The 21,988-nt window shown below is 40.6% G+C and overlaps 1 pseudogene across 1 annotated transcript in view; it reads right to left on the bottom strand.

The window, feature by feature from the left end:
• The window catches only part of LOC308233606 (putative tripartite motif-containing protein 49B), a 29,271-nt pseudogene extending 26,378 nt beyond the window's left edge, over positions 1 to 2,893 (bottom strand). Inside the window, exons 1-2 of the transcript in view lie at positions 2,771 to 2,893; positions 2,383 to 2,478 (exon numbers count right to left, since the gene is read on the bottom strand). The product of the transcript in view is annotated as a putative tripartite motif-containing protein 49B (transcript). The remainder of the gene's footprint in view (positions 1 to 2,382; positions 2,479 to 2,770) is intronic.
• Between the last annotated feature and the right edge of the window lie 19,095 nt (positions 2,894 to 21,988).

Below are 21,988 nucleotides of genomic sequence, written 5' to 3'. Positions count from 1 at the left end.
TTGTCAGCTGTTGGTGAGCACTTGCCTCTCTTTTCTCCAGGCCAGGCCAGCATTTGGACCTCCATTTCTCTCCAGGCCTCCACCCAGGCTGCTGATCAGGCCCCATTGATAGGCACAGGGACTCTGACTGGCATAGAAACTAACCAATCACAACCAAATTGGCCAGGAGAGGAGTGCAATTGGGGGCGAGATCAGGACTGCAGAGGAGGGTACTAAGGGGCGATCAGGCTGGCAGGAAAGGGCAGTTGGGGATGATATCAGGCTGGCAGGGGAGGGCAGTTAGGGGCAATCAGGAAGGTAGGCAGAGGCAGTTAGGGGCAATCAGGCAGGCAGTCAGGCAGAGAGGTTAGGGGTAATCAGGCAGGCAGGCAGGCAGAGGGGTTAGGAGCAATCAGGTAGGCAGGCAGGTGTGCGGTTAGGAGCCAGTGGTCCCAGATTGAGAGAGGGATGTCTGACTGTTGGATTAGGCCCAAACCCTGGGATCGTGCCTAAACCGGCAGTCGGACATCCCCCAAGGGATCCCTGATTGGAGAGGGTACAGGCTGGGCTGAGGGATCCCCCTTTTCGTTCACAAATTTCATGCACCGGGCCACTAGTATGAATGTGAAATGTGAGAAGGCAACACAGTTCCTCCATAAAACATTCAGTTTCAATTTATATTAATTGGATTAGGATCCATTATTTAGCTTGGTTTCTAAAATTTGGAACAGATTACTTCAACCCATTTTACATGCTGTGACCTCAGACTGATATGCTCATCCCCTTTCATTTAATCCAGCTAAACCCTATCCTGAGGAGGTTTCATTTACAATCTGACTCCCATTATCGCTTTGATTTTATTTCCTTTCATTCTCTTCCTAATTCACTCTGATGCCCCCTCAGATCTTTGTGGCTTTTCAACTGCCTTCAATATGCCTGCCTGCAATACCTTTGCATGTGCCATTTTCTCCATCTAGAATGCTCTCTCCACATACCCTTGTGGTTGCCTTCCTCTTCAGATATCTTTTTTTATAAGGTGAATTTTTAAGTGAGGTCTTCTCTGATGATCGATCCTATTTAGAACCCAAACCCTCATCTGCAGTCCCTACCCTCCTGTACTCCTCTTTCTCCTTACTGCTTTATTATTCTACAAAGAACTTATTACTCATCATGTATTATACCTTTATACATGTTGACCATTCGCCCTTTGATTTAGAGTGTAAGCTTTATCAGGGCAAGGATAATTTATACTTTGCTTACTGCTCCATTTTCTAGATCATTATTTGATACAGACAAGGTGCCCATGAAATATGTGTTGAGTAAATTCATGTTAGATATCTCACCTTCAAAATAACCATCCAGAATTAAGAAATCAGTTATTCTTAAATTCCCCTAAAGTGTTCAAAATTCTCCCCTTCAATTTAGATACCAGGGTCCATATTTGGTATTTTTATATGTATCCCTCATTTCTCATCACATTTCTCCTCAGACATTATATATTACTAGAGGTCTGGTGCACGAATTTGTGCATAGGTCAGGTCCCTAGGAGTGGCTGGAGATCAGGGCCAATGGGGGAGCTGGTCGGCAGGTGGGAGGAACTGCTGGAGGTTGGCAACCACCTGCCCATCAGGTTAGATTATGGGGGCTGCCCACCTGGGGCGAGGAGTCGCAAAGGGTTGGCCAGGTGGGGTAGGGACCTCGGGAGGTTGGCTGCCCAGCCAGGGAGGAGAGACCGCAGGAGGTTGGCCAGCTGGGGGAAGTTGCCTGTGGGAGTGCACTGAACACTAGCAGCAGCTCCTGTGTTGAGCGCCTGCTCCCTGGTGGTCAGTGCACATCATAGTGACGGGTTCACTGGTCGTTCAGTCATTTGGTCATTTGGTTTCTTAGGCTTTTATATATATAGATTCAAAATTAATTACTTGGTATAAATTCAGGGTTTCTATGGATTAGAGACACTGTTCTTTCTACCTGAAATATTCCATCTATTTTCAAATACTACTATTCCAACAACATCCACATGAATGTTTATACTGCCTCAGATGCTTCACCTGAATTTTCAATGACTGGCAAATGTCTCCTATGCCCAGTATTTACCCCCTTCCTCCACTTATGGCACTCTGTGAAATGGCCCAGTCTGTTGTGGTTGTTGGTACAGAAGTGGTAAGTAATGTTAAACCTGGGAACAAACCAGCATGCTTTGTGTGACAGCTGTCATTTTGTTAGAAACCCTGACTAAGAGCCCAACTATCTATCTGTGGAGAGAAAACGCCCTTTTCCTGTTGATCACCCTTCCCATATTGAATCCCAAAGAACATTATAGTGTCAAAGGAAGTTCCTATTTTAAAATCACTCATCCAACCACCCCAAGTTCATGCTGCAGGTTGGAGAAATGCAAATACCAACCTCCCAAGATCTGGTTGTGACAGTTTCCACATTTAAGTTTCTGTCATTTTCACAGTATTTCTCCCATAAAGAGCACATTGTCTTGAGGAGTTTCTCCTGCAAAAGAACCACAAAGGTCAATTAGATCCGATGAAGAGAAGAATGTAACATTTAGACCTCATAGAGGGAGGGTCCCCAGAATGAGTGATAAATCATAGTCACTGAAAACAAGGGAATCATAGAGTTCACTTGTTTATATCACATATTTGTCAAATCTGGGAGACCTCACACTAAGGAATTCCAGGGCAGAGATTCTGAGAAGAACATACGGATGGAATAATTCCATCCCCAAGGAAACAGGAATTTCATAACCACTTTACATAAGTGGGTCCTCAGGGGCATCACTTACCCTGTGTTGCTCAGCTGCTTCTTCTACTGAACAGTGACTGTGAGTCTCATGCTCCTGGGAGGTAGAGCAGTGCAAACAGAGCAGGCTCCTCTGGTCCTCACAGAAGATCTGCTTTGCCTCCATGTGTATCCTACACCTATTGTCCTTAGAGCGCAGGAAATGCCCCAGACGGGCTTGTCTGACAATGAGAACCATTTGCTTGAGACAGACATTTGTGTGAAAGTCTCTCTGCTGGATTGCTTTCTGGCATTCAGAGCAGTGAGGAAGAACTGATCTGTTCTGCCAGCTGAGGTAGAAACAGGGCCTGCAAAAGCTGTGCCCACAGTCTATGGTGATGGGGTCTATGAAGCAGTTCCTGCAGATGGAGCAGATGAGTTCATTCTGGAAGATTTGCAAGGTGCAGGGATCCATGTTTCTGGGAAGAATTCGCAACAGGTCATTTCTGGGCCTGGGTTGGTGAGAGGCTTCTGAACAGTTATATGAGGGTAGTGATGTCCATATGTTTTTCTCTTTGCAATACTCACTAAAGCAAGACAAACTATTTATGCGATCACACAGATGAAAATCTGGAGCCCAGTAAGTGTCCTTAGGCTTTACCACAGACATGATTCTCACTAGATGGCTCACATAATCCTACACATTCAGTTCCTAGTGCTTATCCAAATACAAATGTGTGCAAGTATCCATTTCTAGGATGTGGATATAGCATTTTATTACTGGTCTTAATTGTTCAAAATCAATCAGAATTGTCCCCATTCTTCTTTTCAATAACTTGTTAGTGAGTACAGACAGAAGTGTAAGATTTACCCCACAAATTGATTTGGCCAATGAATCTGAGAAGAAGATGGCCACAATGGTTCTATGAAATGACTTCAGAGAGAAGGTCAAGAAAACCTAGCTCTCTCCTTTAAAACAAACAAATAAGGAAACAAACAAACATAAATTGAACCAATGGAGATTCATTAGAAAATAAATTATGAAAGAAATTGGGCCATTTTGAATTCTTGAGGATTACATTAACTTCTGTTTATACAAACTCTGAACTGACATTTTTAAAATATACATAAATTATCACTACAACAGTAAAGTGAATGTTCTATAAGTATTATTCTCTATAATGTTCTATAATCCATATTTCTGGTATAAAAATATAGGCTAAAAGTTTAAGTAAATATTTTTCTTGTGTTTTTTTAATATGAAAAAGTAGATTAATTTTAAACTAAAATATACTTAATCATTCGCGGTTACAAACTTTACTTTCACAGTACTAGGAGTTAACTTTTCATTTCTTTGTTTTTTTCCTCTGGAAGCATCTTTTATTTTGTTAATCCTCTCTCAAGGATATTTTTTTCCATTGACTTTTAGAGAGAGTAGAAGAGATGGGAGAGACACAGAGAGAGATACACTGATGTGAGAAGAGACACACTAATTGGTTGCCTCCTGCATGCACCTGAACTAGGGCCAGACTGCAACTGAGGTAAGCTCCTCAACCATAATAGAACACAAGACCCTTCAGTCCCAGGGCCATTGCTCTAACCACTGAGAAAGCCTGCTAGGTCCACACCCACCTCTTTAGATTGTAACTCTCAGGTATTTAGCAAGATGACAATAGGAGTTTATGATCTCTTAACAACTCAATTTTGGCCCATTTATTAAATTAATATCCAGCTTTGTTTCTAAAAACAACTCTCTGAATGATGCATCTAAAACATAAATGCTATCATAGTAGACAGATGCTCAACAATTACCTAAGATTCAAATAATATTTATTGATTTGTTGTGTGAGTGGCAGGCATTTCTTAAAGCAATCCTCTAATCCACAGGTGGGGAACATCCTGCCGGAGGTCCATATAAGGCCCCCAAAGCATTGTCTGATCCTGCCAAGGTACTAGGGGTGAGTAATTTAAATATTTGGCCAAGTACAGCAGGATAATTTTTAAGTTGATAATTTTGTATGGCCCTTGGCAGAAAAAAGGTCCCCTTCCCCCTGCAGTCTAATCTATCTGCATCATAGGATACGCCCTGGAGTAGACCACCAGGGAACACTCCCTAAAAAATCCCAATACTTTCCCTTTCCAACACCTAAAAGAAATCACAAATTATCCAATACTTGGGAACTATTATCAAATTTACAAAAGTTTTGTCAATCTCATGCATAAAAAATAATTCTTTTGATTTAAATTTCTTTCTTCCCATTGGTAATTAGAGTTAGCACCTTTTCTTGTTTATTTGTTCTTTTTCTTCTCTATAAATAACCTCTTTATAAAATTGTTCATTTTTCTATTGGATAATCTATTACTTTTATTATCTATAGGTCTGGTGCAAAAAATTTGTGCATGGGAGGGGGGGGTTTCCCTCAGCCTGGCCTGCACCCTCTCCATTCTGAGAGCCCTTGAAGGATTGTCCTACTGCCAGTTTACAGGGATCAGGCCTAAACCAGCACTTGGACATCCCTCTTGCAATCCAGGACTGCGGGCTCCTAACTGCTCACCTGCCTGCGTGCCTGCCTGATTGCCCCTAACCACTCTTTTGCGGGCCTGATCACCTCCAACTGCCCCCCGTGCCAGTGTGCTCGCCCCCAACTGCCTCCCCTGCCAGCCTGCTCACCCCCAACTGCCCCCCCTGCTGGCCTGCTCGCCCCCATCTTCCCTCCCCACTGGCCTGCTCACCCCCAACTGACCCCCTGCTGGCCTGCTCACTCCAAACTGCCCCCCCACTGTCCTGATCACCTCCAACTGACCCCCACTGACGGCCTGCTCACCCCCAACTGGTTCCCCTGCTGGTCTGCTTACCCCCATCGGCTCCGCCCCCCCTCCCCCACCAGACTGATCACCCACAACTGCCATCCCATCCTGGCCTGATCACCCACAACTGCCCTCCCCTCTTGGCCTGTAACCACCTCTGCCTCGGCCCCACCACCATGGCTTTGTCCAGAAGAACATCCAGAAAGTCTCCTGGAAGGTATCCCAGTCTAATTAGCATATTACCGTTTTATTAGTATAGATAGAGGCCTGGTGCATGGGTGGGGGCCGGCTGGTTTGCCCTGAAGGGTGTCCCAGATCAGGGTGGGGGTTCCCTTGGGGCATGGGGTAGCCTGGGTGAGGGGCCTGTGGTGATTTGCAGGCTGGCCACGCCCCCATGGGGTGAGGGTCCCTGCTGGGGGGGCATGGCCAGGCTGGGTGAGGGGCTGAGGGCTGTTTTCAGGCTGGCCAAAGCCCCCAGCGGGGACCCTCACCCCATGTGAGTGTGGCCAGTCTGGTTGAGGAGCTGAGGGTTGTTTTCAGGCTGTCCCCCACCCCTGCGATCCAGGTTCCCAGCCCCTCCTTTTTTTTTCTTTTTTTTTTTTTTCAGCACCTCCTTGAACTGAGGCCAGGGAGGGCTGGAAGGAGGTATCTGGGATTCATTTATCTTATATAATTGAAACTTTGTAACCATTAGCAGAGGACAGGGCTGACCAGGGCAGGTGGGAAGCTTGGCTTCCTCCATCGCCTGGGGCAACCCAAACCTCCTGCTCACTCCAGCTCTGTGGCCACTGCCATCTTTGTTGGGCTAATTTGCATACTTGCTCCTGATTGGCTGGTGGGTGTAGCGGAGTGATGGTCAATTTGCATGTTTCTCTTTTATTAGTGTAGATAAGTATAGATTCTTCATTGCATTCTAAAAACAAACTACTTCCTTTTTAAAGTGACAGATATTACACACATAGTAAATCCCATTCATGTTCTACAAAGTGGCACAAACACTTTACTAGCAAGTACTGAAGCATTATTCCCTGTGGAAATGCAGAGTTAGTCTCCTTCTGGCCTCTGGTCATAGCACACCCATCCATCAGTTAATACATAACCTCAGTTTATCTGTGTTTCTATTTAAAGACACCTTAGTTAATATATATTAACATTGAATTCATGGCCAATAGCACTAGAGCTCATTCCTTAAGAACACTTATCTAACAGATACATTATCTCCATAAGGCATATCCCAGTGCTTTGGTACTAAGGCTGGGGGCCATTTTAAAAAGTGATGTCACCAACAAACAGCACCAAAATGCCAAAAAACTGGCATAATATTCCATGGAAAAGACACTTACTGTATGAGCTTCTCCTTATTCAGACTCTGCTTCGAATATTCAGCTGGCAGGACTCAAATTTCTCCTTTTCAGTGCAAGTCCAAGAATGGCTAGGAAAATACCATGAGTACTAGTTATAGGATTACAAATAAATTGAGTGAATAAGCAAATTTGCAACTACAGAACATGCAAATAAAGAGGAAGGACTGACTGTATTTTGCTTGGTATGATATATCTATGTGTTTTCATATGAAAATGAAATAAAGGAAGGAAATTTGGGGAGGGGCTATCTAATATTTTCTTTTTTAAAAGTACGTTTTTTATTGATTTTCAGAAAGAGAGAAAGGCTGAGAGGGTGAGAGAGAAACATTTCTTAGCTGGCTCCTGCACACCCCTTACTTGGTATTGAGCGAGAAACCCAGGCACATCTATGAATCAAATCAGAAACCTTTTGGTGCATGAAATGATGCCCAATCAACTGAACCACACTGGGCAGGGCCTAATATTTCCCAGACAAGAGTTCTTTGCCAATGGACCACAAGATTTATGTTCAAGACTGTCATAGCAGTGAAGAAGGATCTATCAGTGCTGTTAATCAAGACTCAACCACAGAAGCAGAACCAGTAATATGTACACACATATGAAGATATCCATGTACAGATCTATTACAAAGAAATGGCTTACAGGATCATAGGGGCTAGGTAAGCAAGTGTGAGATCTGTGGTAGAGTAAGTCGGGAAGAGAAATCACCAGCAGGCTGGAACCCAATGGTCATGTAACAAAGCATTTGTCACTGTCAGTGAGGTGTTTCTGGAGCAATACAGGCCCATTTGATGTTTGGAGTGTTATTCAAGGATTGTCTATGCCTTTCCTTAAAGGACTTTCACTGATGAAGTCAGGACTTGAGAATTTTGTAGCTCACAATGGAAAAAAGGAACTTTAGTTACACCTGCTATCTCCTCACAGCATCAAGTAGTTTAGCCTTTGATTGAATAACTAGGCAAGAGGTATGTGTGTTAAAAAAAATAAAGGTTGCTGCTCTCATTTTTGTCCTTGTAGTTCTGCCTAACCAAGTTGGCACATCAAAAAACTATCATAAGTTGATATGACCTTAAATTTAAGAAATATATGAACAGGTCTTCTTGTTCGATTCTAGGTTTACCATGTTAGACCATCCACAGAATAAATGCCTTGGATGTATATATCTTTTCTAAAACAACTCATTGATAATGTGAATAAATATTTCTGATTACATTAGAAATAAATTGAAATTTTAGCCTCTAAGGTCACTCACTGTGACCTTGATCGATAACTATGAGGTGTTTTTTTTTTGTTTGTTTTTGTTTTTTACTTTCATATCATACAGTACTGTGGATTTTCAATGCATGTGGAAGCAAACATTTGCTTTAGATGATTAGTAAAACCCAGTAGTTAAAATCATACAAGATAACAGACTAAACAAATAACTATAGAATAGTTGAATAACTATAGTTGAATAAGACTAATAACATGTAGTATATATCATTAAATGACAACCCATATTTCAGGACATTCATTTCCTATTTATTTATTTATTGAGCTACTGAAAATACTACAAAATGCATCCTTAGTGCATATTCTTGATTGTGGGAAATTCTATTGGAAAGATTGCTAAAGATGATATAGCTGGGTTAAGGGGTATGTGGGAAGACCACTGGACTGTCCTGAATTTTAAATTTAAGTCAGAAAACTCTGCTTCTTAAGAAACATTTATTTCACTTCAAAGTGAAATATTGAAACATGTAACTATTTTTTCAAATCATTGAATGCTTATCTCATTAAACATTATGGAATAGCATCTCTCTTGTGTACAAAGGCATTCATCATGTTTCGAGTAGGTTGTAAAGTGTACTACATATAGAATCTAATTCTCCTAAATGTTTTTAGAATCTACAACCATGTACAAAACTACAAGATATCTGGCCACTATTTTCTGAGTCCTAGGAACTACTAAAGATTAATAAAATAAGAGAACTAAAATTAGTCATCATATTAATTTCAAAACACCAAACAAAACAGTAATGGGATCATTTTTACTAAGTTAGCAAACAATGTGATTTTATAGAAACAACCTCAGTTTGCTGATAAATAAACTCACCAATGCTTGCTGGAGAAGTATTAATACAAAGAGGTCAGCTTAGGGATCGAGCCTTCCAAGCATGGTGGCAGTAGCTCTCAGAAGTCTCCCTGACCAGGTAAGCTCCAAGCACACTCCCTGTGTTCTGGGAAGAGTGAGTTTGGCTCCTTATATGGTGTCCCTGAAGACCACACCCATTTTTTCCAGGTGATGGGATTTGAGAGCTCTCAGTAGAGCTGTTCTCTTGTAAATGGAAGATTAGCAACACCTTTGCTAATCTCCCTAAATATACCTCTACTAACACAATCTCATCCATTAATCAATTTCCCAACAAACCAACCCTCGCACACTGTCTTTATAGCTACATTTATGGACATCAAGAACTTTTATTTTTAACTTACAAACAGATAGAAGAGATTATTTTACTAATTAGTGACTTCAGCAAATGTCCAAACACTTGGAAATATTTTACTGTGTTTACTTGGAAATATTTTAACTATGTTCTGTTATGTAGATAGTGCTTTATTTGTTGGTTTAATTTTATTATTATTATTATTTTAATTCTATTATTTATTATTTTATTATTATTTCAATAGATTTTTAGATAGAGTGGTGAGTAGGGTGGAGGGGGAGAGAGACCAAGAAAGGGGGGGGGGGAGAGAGAGAGAGAGAGAGAGAGAGAGAGAGAGAGAGAGAAACATCAACCTTAGGGAGACACATAGAGAGAGAGACAAACATCAACCTTAGGGAGACACATAGATTGGTAGCCTCCCTTACATATGCGACCAGGGCCAGGGATAAATCCTGCAAGCTGGATGTGTGACCTTAACTGGGAATAGAACCAAGGGTTGATGATCTACCAGGCATCTTCAAACTACGGCCCGTGGGCCACATGCGGCCCGCTGAGGACATTTATCCGGCCCGCCGGGTGCCGCTGCCTGTCCTGCTTAGCAGCCGACTCGTCCTGGGCCCGCAGTGCGCATAAGAATTTGTTCATAGTTTTTTTTTTTTTAAACTATAGTCCGGCCCTCCAATTGTCTGAGGGACAGTGAACTGGCCCCCTGTTTAAAAAGTTTGAGGACCCCTGGAAACTCTGAGCTAAACCAGCTAGGGATGTTAGTATATTTTAATGTAAGAATTTAATATAAGAACACCTTGTACACTTTTAATTTAATCCTCACCAAAGAATATGTTTATTGATTATAGAAAGAGAGGAAGGGAGAGAAAAGAGAGAGAGAGAAATAACTTCAATGTGAGAGAGAAACATTGATGGGTTGCCTCCCCCAGGCAGAATAGGACTTTCTGTTCCTTTTGACCAGAAGTTAGTATTTTCCCTTCTGTGGCTGAGGGGGTATGTGTTGTCAGGCTCAATGCAAACTTTTCTGGAAGATGGTCATTTTTGGTTTAATATTTCACAATCAATAAGAACTGAAATTGCAAAGACTAGATTTTCCCAGAATTGGGTAATAGAGACAAGTGCCTCTGAGAAATGGGGCTGGTAGCAGGCAAAGAAGAAAAGACAGATTCCTTAAGATGGCCCCAATTCTATGCCACAATTGAGAACAAAAGGATTTTGAGGAAGAATGGTCAGTTGAATGATGATGCCACCAGCAGGATTAATTGCCTCTTCCTCCTGACAGGAGTGAGCAGGTGCAGCTGCACATGCCTCAGCCTCTGCAGCCACAACTCGCTGTACGCCCCATCACTGGGCTGATGGGCAGGCTCAACCACTTCCAAGGTGAGTGTCACCTCAATGGGGGACCACCTGGCAGGGTCCTTCAGTTAGGATATGTTGTGTGTGACCTTTTCCTCTTTCTTAAGTTTGATCTTGCAAAGGAGAATAGCCTATAAATGGTATATATGGTCCTACTTAGTCATGGGGTCACTATAATGTAGAAAAATGATAGATGTGACTCAGGCCTTATCAAATACTTGTACATTTGGGAAGTGACTTATATAATAAGAATATATATATATATATATATATATATATATATATATACAAAAAAAGCTTCATGAGTCCTAGAAATATCATTACATAAATTTCAGTTGTTCACTGAGTCAGAGAAAAGTGGATATCAGTTCAAGATTTTCCAATTTTTAATAACTGCAGTGAATTGATTTTTAAAATATTTGCTTTAAAAATTTTAGTAATTGGATTTACAATGTGTGTTTCAATGGATTTTATCAGAAATAATCATAAATGTGAAAAAAGCTCAATGCAGAAGCAAAGAATTTATGAATAATAACAATAAAGTAATTTGGTGGTGGATGAGGCCATACATAAGGCTCCATGGTAAACCTAAACCTGGAGGGTTAATCTATCCAGTTGCTGCTTCTTCTCAAGAAACCTCCATTGCCTAATCCTGTTGGCCCTCAGCACTCAAAAGTGATTCTCTGTTTCTCTACCCAGAGGGTCCAGATTCAGGAAGGGGTGGAGACGGAGAAAGAAAGAGGCTGCCCTTCCCATCTGTGCTGAGTTTCCCTTCTGAGAAAGGATCTTTTCAGAGATTAACATCCACACTGACATCAGAATCACCTGCAGGTCTTGTTAGAACACAGGTGGCTGAGCCTCAACCACAGAGATTCTTGACTCAGTGCATCTGGGGCTGGAGAGCTGACATAGCTAGCAAATTATAAGCTGCTGCTGCTGGTGCTGGTTCTGGGACCATAGTTTGAAAATCTCAGATTTAACTCAATGTTCATTAAAGATGATACTTTAGATTCTATGGGAATGGACAATTGAAAAAACAACATTCGATAGCACAAGGGTGGAAGTCCAGGCCGTGGACTTGCTGCTGTAGCTTCTTGCAGTCTGTAGTGGGGAGAAGGGAGTATAGCTTTGCAGCCCTTAGGCCCATCCAGCTATGTCCTTGGGAGGGCAGCAGGATGGCTGCTATGCAGCGCCCTTGGATTTCAGAGCTCAGGACATCAAGCAACAGGGTACAAGCCTGATGTCTGGGGGTCCAGGCAGCTCCGCCTTTTACCCTTCCCTTCCCTGTGCCATCCCCACAGCCAGTAGATGATCAGAAAATGTATCCTCACTGCAAGGGCTCTCACAGTGTGGTTCTGAGAACACTGTGGGTCTGTGAAGTCAAAATTGCTTTTTACATTTACCCACTTTGGATTTCAAGGTGGTTTTATAAATGTTATTTTAAATTATTTTCAATATATATATATATATATATATATATATATATATGTATTAAAATTTGTCGGTTTATTTTCTAACGTGGCATAGCATGACATAACCCCATAAACAAAAATGTTTTGAAGTCCCATAATCATTTTTCCAGTTTAACTGAGATAAAATGTACACACTATAAAATTCACCCCCTTAATATGTACAGTACTGACTTAAAGTTGTGACAATTAAAATGTTTCCAGACCTCAATAAATACCATTGGGAAGGGGGAAATAATCAGCCAGTTGAAACTACTGCACTAGTTACATGAAAAAAAGTTAAAATGAGAGATGGATAAGATCCTTAAAATAATTTAGATATCTAACTGGTTGTTAAAAATCTTATAATCTAGAATATATAAGGTAATAAATAAGATAGTAGAAAACTTGAATATGCAGTTACTTCAAAATTTAAAAATGAAAATGCCTTATGACCCAGCGATTACACTACTGGGAATATATCTGAAGAGGCCTAAAACACTAATTGGAAAGAATATATGCACCCCTATGTTCATTGTACCTTTATTTACAATAGCGAAGATTTGGAAGAAGCCCAGCCCAAATGCCCATCAGTAGATGAGTGGATAAGAAAGGGGTGGTACAGCCCTGGTGGGTGTAACTCAGTTGGTTAAGCATTGTCCTGGGCACCAAGGGGTTACAGGTTCAATTTCCAGTCAGGGCACATGCATAGGTTTCAAGCTGGATCCCCAGTAGGGGGAATGTAGGATTCTCTGGTCACTCTCACTTTGATATTTCTCTCTCTCCCTCTCCCTTCCTCTCTCTTTAAAAACCATTTTTTTTTTTTAAAAAAAGCTGTGTTACATTTATACAATGGAATACCACTAAGCTTGTAAAACAAGTAAACCCTACCTTTTGGGACAGCATGGATGTTAACTGAAGATTATTCTGCAGGAAATAAAGCCAGTCAGAGAAAAACAAGTACAATGTTATTTCACTTATATATGAACTCTAATGAACAAAATAAACAAAGTAGAGACAGACTCATGGATACAGGGAACAGATTGACAGCCGTCAGAGGGAAGGGGGGTGAATGAGAAGGGTGAAGGGATTAAGCAAAGAAAAAAAAGAAAGATTAATGGAAACAGACAAAAGTATGGTGATTGCCAGAGTAAAGTGGTGGGGGAGGTAGAAGAAGGTAAAGGGGGGATACATAGTGATGGAAGGAGACTTGACTTTGAGTGGTGAACACACAGTACAATATATTAGTACATACAATGTATTATACAATTGTGTACCTGAAACCTACATAATTTTATTAATCAACGTCACCCCAATAAATTCAGTTAAAAAATAAAAACAAAATGTAAGACTAATATTGAATAAGTAATAATATAAACTAAAAATACAGGCAAATTAGTCCTGCCACTCATTTTCTAGGAAAAAAATACACATTTTGATATATACAGAGTTTCCGAGAGGTGTTTAAAGAGAATGTTAGAGCATGGCCTGTGTGGCTCAGTGGTTGAGCCTTGACCTATGAACCAGGAAGTCAGGATTTGATTCCCAGTCAGGGCACAAGCCTGGGTTGTAGGCTGGATCCCCAGGAGAGGGCGTGCAGGAGGCAGCCCATCAGTGATTCCCTCTCATCATTGATCCTTCTATCTCTCTCCCACTCCCTCTCCCTTCCTCTCTGAAATAAATGAATAAATAAATAAATAAATAAATGTGTGTGTGTGTGTGTGTGTGTGTGTGTGTGTGTGTGTGTGTGTTTATATATACTAGAAGTCTGATGCATGAAGATTCATGATAGAATGGGCTTCCTTTCCCTGGCTGCTGGACCGCCTTTCCACTCTGGCCCAGCCCCTTTCCACTCAGGCCCCACCTTCCCACGCTGCCCAGAGGCCCTGAGAAACTGGGGTGGAGCAGAATGCCTGCTTTATCGCCATGGTGACGATGCAAGCATCCTGCCCTGGACACTTGGCGCCAGTGTATACAAATTAACCGCCATTTTGTTGGGTTAATTTGCATTTCACTCCTGATTGGCTGGTGGCATAGAGGAGGTATGGTCAATTTTCATGTTTGTCTATTATTAGGTAAAATATATGCATATATATATATATATATATATATATATATATATATATTTTTTTTTTTAAAGAGGATATTAAGGAAAAATAATAGCTTCTACAGTTTGTTCTCACCTGGTGTTTAAAGAATGATGTTATTTACAGATTTGTTGAGAAAGGGTGGTCAGATTCTTCAGGTGCTTTGCTGAGGCGATGTTTCCTTCTCCACTGTAGCTCTCTAGGAACTGTGTTAATATTCCAACCACACGGCTACAAAACTTTCATGATCGCCCTTTTTTGATTCTTGAAGGCTGCTTCCTTTTCCTAAATGTGATTTATCTTCTTCAGAGGATTAGGCTAAGGCACTCAGTGTTAGTGGTGTGTGTTTCCCAGACCTCTTTGGAGATGAGGTGAGGTGAAACAGAATTCCAAGTGGTAGGGGATAAAGAGAGTGGCCCTAGCTGGTTTGGCGCAGTGGATAGAGCATCAGTCTCAGACTAAAGGATCCCAGCCAAGGTTGGGGTGCGTGCAGGTAACAACCAATCAATGTGTCTCTCTCACACAGATGTCTCTCTCTCTGTCTCTCCCTTTCCCTTCTACTCTCTCTAAAAATCAATAGAAAACTATCCTCAGGTGAGGATTAAGAAGGGGAAAAAAAGAAACACAGAGTGAATGAATAATTTTTTCTGAAGACTGGATTGAAGGAAACAGTTGTTACTGATTTCTGTTCCTTATCATAATTACATGTCTTTCTTCTCCAGCTTTCTCTAGACTTTCTGCATATCTTGTCTTAAAGGTATTTCCTAATTTTCTTGACTATAAAAATTATGAATTTAAGATACTGCTTTAGAACAAGAGAATGCACAAGCATTGTTGGTCAGATTTCACAGCCCCCCAAAGTTTGAAAGGTTTAGAAGTCTCAAAGACCAATCTGTATCAGGTGACAAGAGTGATGGGACAAATAAGTCTTAAAGTATTGCCTTCAAATTAACAAAAGCTGCCCTTGCCTGTGTGTCTCAGTTGTTAGAACATAGGCCCTCGAAAGGTCTCAGGTTCAATTCCTGGTCAAGGGCATAAACCTGGGTTGCAGTGTCAATCCCAGCCCATTCAGTCTGGGAGGTGCAGGAGACAACCAATCCATGGCGCGCTCTCTCTCTCTCTCTCTCTCTCTCTCTCTCTCTCTGTCTCTCACTCTCATTCATTCCCTTCTTTCCTCCCTCCCTCTCCCCCAACTTCCAATCTCTCTAAAATTCAATGGAAAAATTATCCTCAGGTGAGGATTCACAACCAAAGTAGGCAAATCTGTCAAAGAAAGCACTCCTCCATGACATTAGATTTAAACAAACATCATGGATTATATTATCAAGTTTTTAAAGACATTTGCTAAAATCAATAATGGATAAAATAATCCTTTCTTTATTTTTGTAAGTTAAAAATAAAAGTCGAGCCCAACTGGTGTGGCTCAGTAGTTGAGATTCTTCCCATGAACAAGGAGGTCGCTGGTTCCATTGCTGCTCAGGGCACATGTCCAGGTTGCAGACTCACTACCTAACTGGGGGCGTTCAGGAGGCAGACATTTGATGTTTCTCTCTCACCAATGTTTCTATCTCTCCCTCTCCCTTCCTCTCTCTGAAATCAATAAAAATATATTTAAATTTAAAAAATTATATATATAAAAGCCTAATATGCAAACTGTTCCCTCTGGAGTTTCACTGACCAGGAGTTCAATCACTCGCTATGATGTGTGCTGATCACCAGGGGGCATCATGGAATGAACGGAGGCCACTGGCCAGTTGCTGACAGCCTGGGAAGGGAGGCCCCAGTCAGCAGCTGGCAGCCAGCAGCCACTATGGGCCCTACCCATGCACAAATTTCATGCACTGGGCCTCTAGTAATAAAATAAAAGCGCTGATGTATAGAAAGTTAGATAGAAAACAGCCTGTGAGGGCTGGTTTGCTGTAAAATCAGTAATTTATTGATGAGATTATGCTTATAGAGGTATATTTAGGGAGATTAGCTAAGGTGTGAAATTAATCCTAGGTAAACACCTCTGAAATGTAATCCTTAGAAGAAATGGGTATGGCCTTACAAAAATCCATCCTGTAATGTTTATTGTGCTAAGCCTGGAGAGGATGGGGGAGAGGAGCTGGAAGAAAACCCAGGTCACATGTATTTAGGTATGTTTGAATTCAGCCACATGAGAAGAAAACTTTTGAGACCAGAAGGCCTTAGGGCCATTTTTGAAAGAAAATGGAAAATAGCTACAGAGGACAAGGTTCCTAGCTCAAAACATAAACAACAACCTCATCAAGAAGACAACACCTTTCTCAGAAAGAATTAGTGTAAACTCACTTTTCCAATACAGTTCCAAAATCCTGCAAAGCAAAGAGAAAAAGATGGTAAACATGCAACTTGTATCCTTTTACACATGGTCTATTTTTGTTTTGGTTTTTTTTTTAAACAAGAGAAGGGTTTTGGGGAATTTTTTATTACTGATTTCACAGAGGAAGGGAGGGGGAGAGAGAGATAGAAACATCAATGATGAGAGAGAATTATTGATTGACTGCCTCCTGCACGCCCCCTACTGGGGATTGAGACTGCAATCCTAGCATGTGCCCTAGATTGGAATCAAACCCAGGACCCTTCAGTCCTTAGGCTGACCCTCTATCCACTTAGCCAACCTGGCTAGGGCTAGAGTGTGTTTTAATAGTGTACTTTTTCCTACTCTCCTTTAAGGGACAATCAGAGGTCATCTTAATCATAACATTTTAACTAAAAAAAAGATCAGGCAGAGACCTGAAGCAATGCAACAAGATCTATGTTTCCAATGTCACTCATTGCCCATGTTATTCCAAGGAGAGATGTGACCATTTATGACAATGAAAGCAAAACAGGGCACCATATTTGACATACAGAGCATTAACATTGATCACCAAATTCTAGAAACCTTGCCTAGGTAATGGGTAAAATCTCCAACTCTTTAGCAAGTTGCTTTTGTGGTCATAACAGAGAGTGACCATGGATTTAGGGAATGTAAATCCAGAGTTACTGCAGCAAAGTTAACATTCCCCTGCTCAGATACTGACTGAATTTGAACAATCTGTCTCCGTAGATAGTCCTCCAGATTACCCTTTACTCATTTTGTCCAATATCACTTCTTAGGACTAAGAGGACACAATAAAATAAGTGACTGACTGGACAGACATGATGGGAGTCAAGGAGACTTATTGATGAGCTGAGGGTAGTGGTGTATGCAGCTAACATTTCAGTCTCATGGCAACATTGCCCAGAAAAAGCTTTCTGTCTCTATTGATGGACCCTCCCTTCTCATCTGGAGCAGTCCCATGTCCAGCTTGTGACACATGTCCATCTGCTCTCTGAACATTTCTCTCAGGCTTTCTGTCTGTTGGGTCATTCAGACTTTGCTTCCCTGCAGTTGTTGGAAGATCTCCTTGGCTTCTCTCTCCATCATGTGCAGGTGGAGGTGCTACTCCTCATGGAGAAATAGATGCATCTTCTGGCATTCAGCTCTGATCATCAACTTCCTAAGGGCCACACACTCCTGCTCAGATAGAGTGTCAAAGAGATGACATATCCTCACTATAAGCAGAATTTCAAACGTCAACTTGACAAACTCTCTGCCTCAGACCCCAAAGTGTCTTGAGTACTTGCTAGTCCTTCTGCCCATCCTGACCCTATGTTGATCGTCTCTTTTCTTGTTAAATCAAGCCCTCTTCAGGGTCCCAGTATGATGTTTTATTAGGGTTATTACTGCATCCATTTCTTTTCTCTTACCTTCTTTTTCTCTTATTCCTTGGCTAATTTTATTACATATTTAAAAATACATAAGTATATACTATATTATACAGGTTTTTAAAAAACATTCTCTATGATTTTCTTCTAGGTATTACTGTATTTCTCTTCTCTCTTTCATAGTCCGACTTAGTGTGGTATTGTCTGATTCTGAAAAATAAATGAAGCCTTTACAATTGAAATGGGAATACCTATCATGCACTTATTACTTCACACAGTGGGACCTTGCTCAACATAGGTTTAAACTGTGATGGAACTAGTACTCTGATTTTTTTCAATAAATACACAGTTGACCATCTGTATCTATGGGTTTCCTATCCACCTATGGTGGATCAAAGACAACAATTTTAATAATTGTTTGGAAATGCATGAACTCAGAGGGCTAACTGTATGCATTCTTTTATATCATTTTCTATAAAATACCTAGAATTTGGTATCCATGGGGTCCTAGAAACATTGCCTCACAGAAAGAATGAGGAAGTTTGGGGAGAATCAACAGTTATATGTGGATATTTGACAGCAAGCCAATGGGACTTTAGCTTACTTCTATCCCTGTCCAAAAATCAAATTTATTAGAATTATGAGCACTAGTTTCTGTTGGCTGGCATATATATATATATATATATATATATATATATATATATATAATCTGTGTGTGTGTGTGTGTGTGTGTGTATATATATATATATATATATATATATATATATATATATATATATTATTGCTAATATGTTACTTAAAACCATTTTTTATTTTCCTGGGCAGAAACCATTATCATTTGCCTGGTTACTTGAAATTATCTAAAAACATTAGCCAAAAATACATTTTTATCAATATGTATTTAAAAATAAATATCAACAGAACATGTTCATTTTTATCTTGAATGTCTGGGTTTTGCTAGCTTCCTGCTTCAAATTGTTTTGCATGTCTTCAGTCATACTCCATAAAAAGCCCATGGTCTTTTGAATTTTCACCTGCAAAATAACCATGAACTTTAGTGCCACCTAAGATGATATTGTATGTTTTAACCCCTTATTTCTGGTTAAAGGCAGTTGTTGAAAAAAACCTTTAGTTAGAAAGGAGGGGGTGTGATATTTTCACATTCATCTGCTTTGATTCTAACATTTGGAATCTCAGAGGAACATATAATAACAAGTTTGGGGATACTCTACTAATAATATCCGTTTCTTGAGAAATGGGTAACCAGGTTTTCATCTATCCTGACTCTGAAGAAAAACTTGCATCAGAAGCCAGTGTTCCTGGTGCTAGCCACCTGCCCCACAATAGCACCACTTCTACATATTTGGACAAAATATGTAAGGAAATCTACCTTAACAAAGGGGAAACACCACTATGATTATAGTGTCCAAGCTGGTCAACAGCATTGCCCAGATACACTTATAATTGGGAATTTACATTGGAACATCACCACTCTCACTATTTCCATTCTCATCAATCCCCTTATCATCATCCTAGTCTTTCTCTCTCATGTAGGAGCCTACAGCTACCAAATTGCTCAGAAGACATCACCTACCCTCTATTTCTCAGCAGCCCATTGTGTTGTGCTGTGGCTGTGAGCCACATGGTCAAGGGGATCAAAGTAGAGCCCACAGAACAGGTTCTTTTCAAGTTCACAGAAGAGCCCCTTTGCTGCTTTGAGCGCCACACAGATCTGCTCCTCAGAGCTGTTGATGTAGTCAGCTCTGGCCTGTCTGGCTAGGGAAGCCAGGTTCCTGAGTGGGATGTTGGGTTTGAAAACAGGCTTCTCTGACACTTGTCTGCAATGAGGGCAGTGTATTGGATTCTGGGCCGCATCCCAGCTGAGGCACAGGCAGGGATGGCAAAAGCTGTGCCCACAGTCTGAGGTGACCGGGTCTAGGATCTAGTTCATCCAGATGGAGCAGGTCAGTTCATTCCACAAGGTTTGCAAGGTGTGTGACTCCATGTTTTTTCAATCACAATAAAAGAATGAATTAGGGAAGGAGAGACAGAAAGTCCTTCTTCTTTCCAGATAGGAAAGAAAGGCCTTTGGATAAAGGCATGTCTGCCTGAGTTTGATCTACCTATTAAATAGTTATCTAACCTACCCATTATTTTCCCTCCAATACAAGCCTAGACATAGCAAAACTAGACAGGTGGGGTATATGGTAAGATACAAATGAGAAAATCAGACAGGAGGGTCCTCAGCAACCTTTTTGTTTAAAGTAAACAATGAGCCTGCAAGTGTGACTGAGTTAATTTGAGCTTTGTCCAGGGCACTGAAAGTTTGTGGGTTCCATACACACTGTGGGGACAAACCCAGGTTGGGGGTTCCATATCTTGTCAAGATGTGCACCAGTGACAGCCAATGGATGTTTCTCCCTCTCTCTCTTTCTCTTCCCCTCCTTCTCTCCCTCACTTTTTCTTCTCTAAAGTCAATTAAAATATTTAATTAAACAAACAATGATCTAGGCCTTGCCTGGGTAGCTTAGTTGGTTAGAGAGTTAATGGGACTTGCCAAGGTAGCAGGTTTGATCCCAGTCAGGGCACATACAAGAATTAACCAACAAATACATACACAAGTGAAACATATTTCTATTTTTCTCTCTCTCTCTGGCTCTTTTTCTCTCTTTACCTTCCTCTCTTTCTCTAAAATTAATAAATTTTGAAAAATAAAATGAACAGTGATCTCAATCATAACTAACTTACTTAGACAAACTGATTGGTCCAGAGGTACCCATACAGAGTATTAACATACAGACTATTAATTAACAAACCAATCTCTCTCTCTCTCTCTCTCTCTCTCTCTCTCTCTCTCTCTCTCTCTCTCTCCAGGGATGCAGTTAATGGAAGTATTTCTGGTTCATCTTTATTTCTGATAGTCTCCATTGTGTCCAATGCTAGTTCTTGGTAGCCTTAGAGTTGTTCAGATCTATTTCAAAGTTTTCAAATGTAGCCTGGAAATGGAAATTTTTATAGCAAATAAGACCTTTACAAGGATTTTCTTAATTAATTGACACATTTGTATTTCAGGTTAATGTGTATGAAGATACTTACATGCATACATTACGTTGAACATTTTAGGTAGTTTATGATTTTCATAGTTGCACAAAAAATAGAGAAATATCTTTTAAGACCTAAAACAAATACAGTAACAATATGGTAGTAAAATAAAAAAATAATCAAGTAATTTATTATAACAAATATCAATATATTACAAGTGCTCTAATCACAGATATTTTAAATATTGATGTCATTTCAATTAATTAGGAAATCTACTTGTTTGCTTGGAGAAGATCCAAGCACTCCAATAGGTAAATTGTAGGTATTTGTATAATGGAATGTAGGCATGAAGGTATTTACTCTGAATTCCATACTCATCAGAGTCTCCTAAGAGTGGTTCCACCTCTGGAGGTTCTGTAGATATCAGGGTCAATAGGAACTCTCTGGCTCAACTGGCAGCTCCAACCTAAGTCAGTCTACTCTGGAGAAGTGAAATGGCCCCTGAACAGATGGGCCTTTTATATGATTCCACTCACCTAAAGCCACACCCACATGGGGGGATAAGCTTAAGTTTTCAAAAGAAAGTGACCAGCCTGAATAGATTACACAGATCAGACTAAGATGGCTAATTAGGTTTACAAAGGCTAGAAAACAACACTCGGTGGCTGACACCCTAACAGAATGTAAATGTGTTTTGTGGTAAGATGCATGAAACTTTCCAATATGCAATACCTTTTCATTAATTACAGTTGCCACCTTATAGATGCTGCAGAAAATCATTGTTTTAATAAATCTTTATTGTTCAGATTATTACAGGTGTTCCTCTTTTTTCCCCCCATAGCTCCCCTCCACCTGATTCCCCACTCCACCCCATGCCCTTAGCCCCCGCCACTGTCTTCATCCATAGGTGTAAGCTTTTTGTCCAATCTCTTCCCGCACCCCTCAGAGAATTGTCAGTCCACTCCCTTTCTATGTCCCTGATTCTATTATATTCACCAGTCCATTCTGTTTTTCAGATTTTTTTATTCACT

The sequence above is a fragment of the Plecotus auritus genome (genome assembly GCF_963455305.1).
Source record: "Plecotus auritus genome assembly, chromosome: 9".
Lineage (NCBI taxonomy): Eukaryota > Metazoa > Chordata > Mammalia > Chiroptera > Vespertilionidae > Plecotus > Plecotus auritus.
The sequence above is the reverse complement of the archived record's forward strand: the minus strand, read 5'-3'. Positions and strand labels throughout refer to the sequence as shown.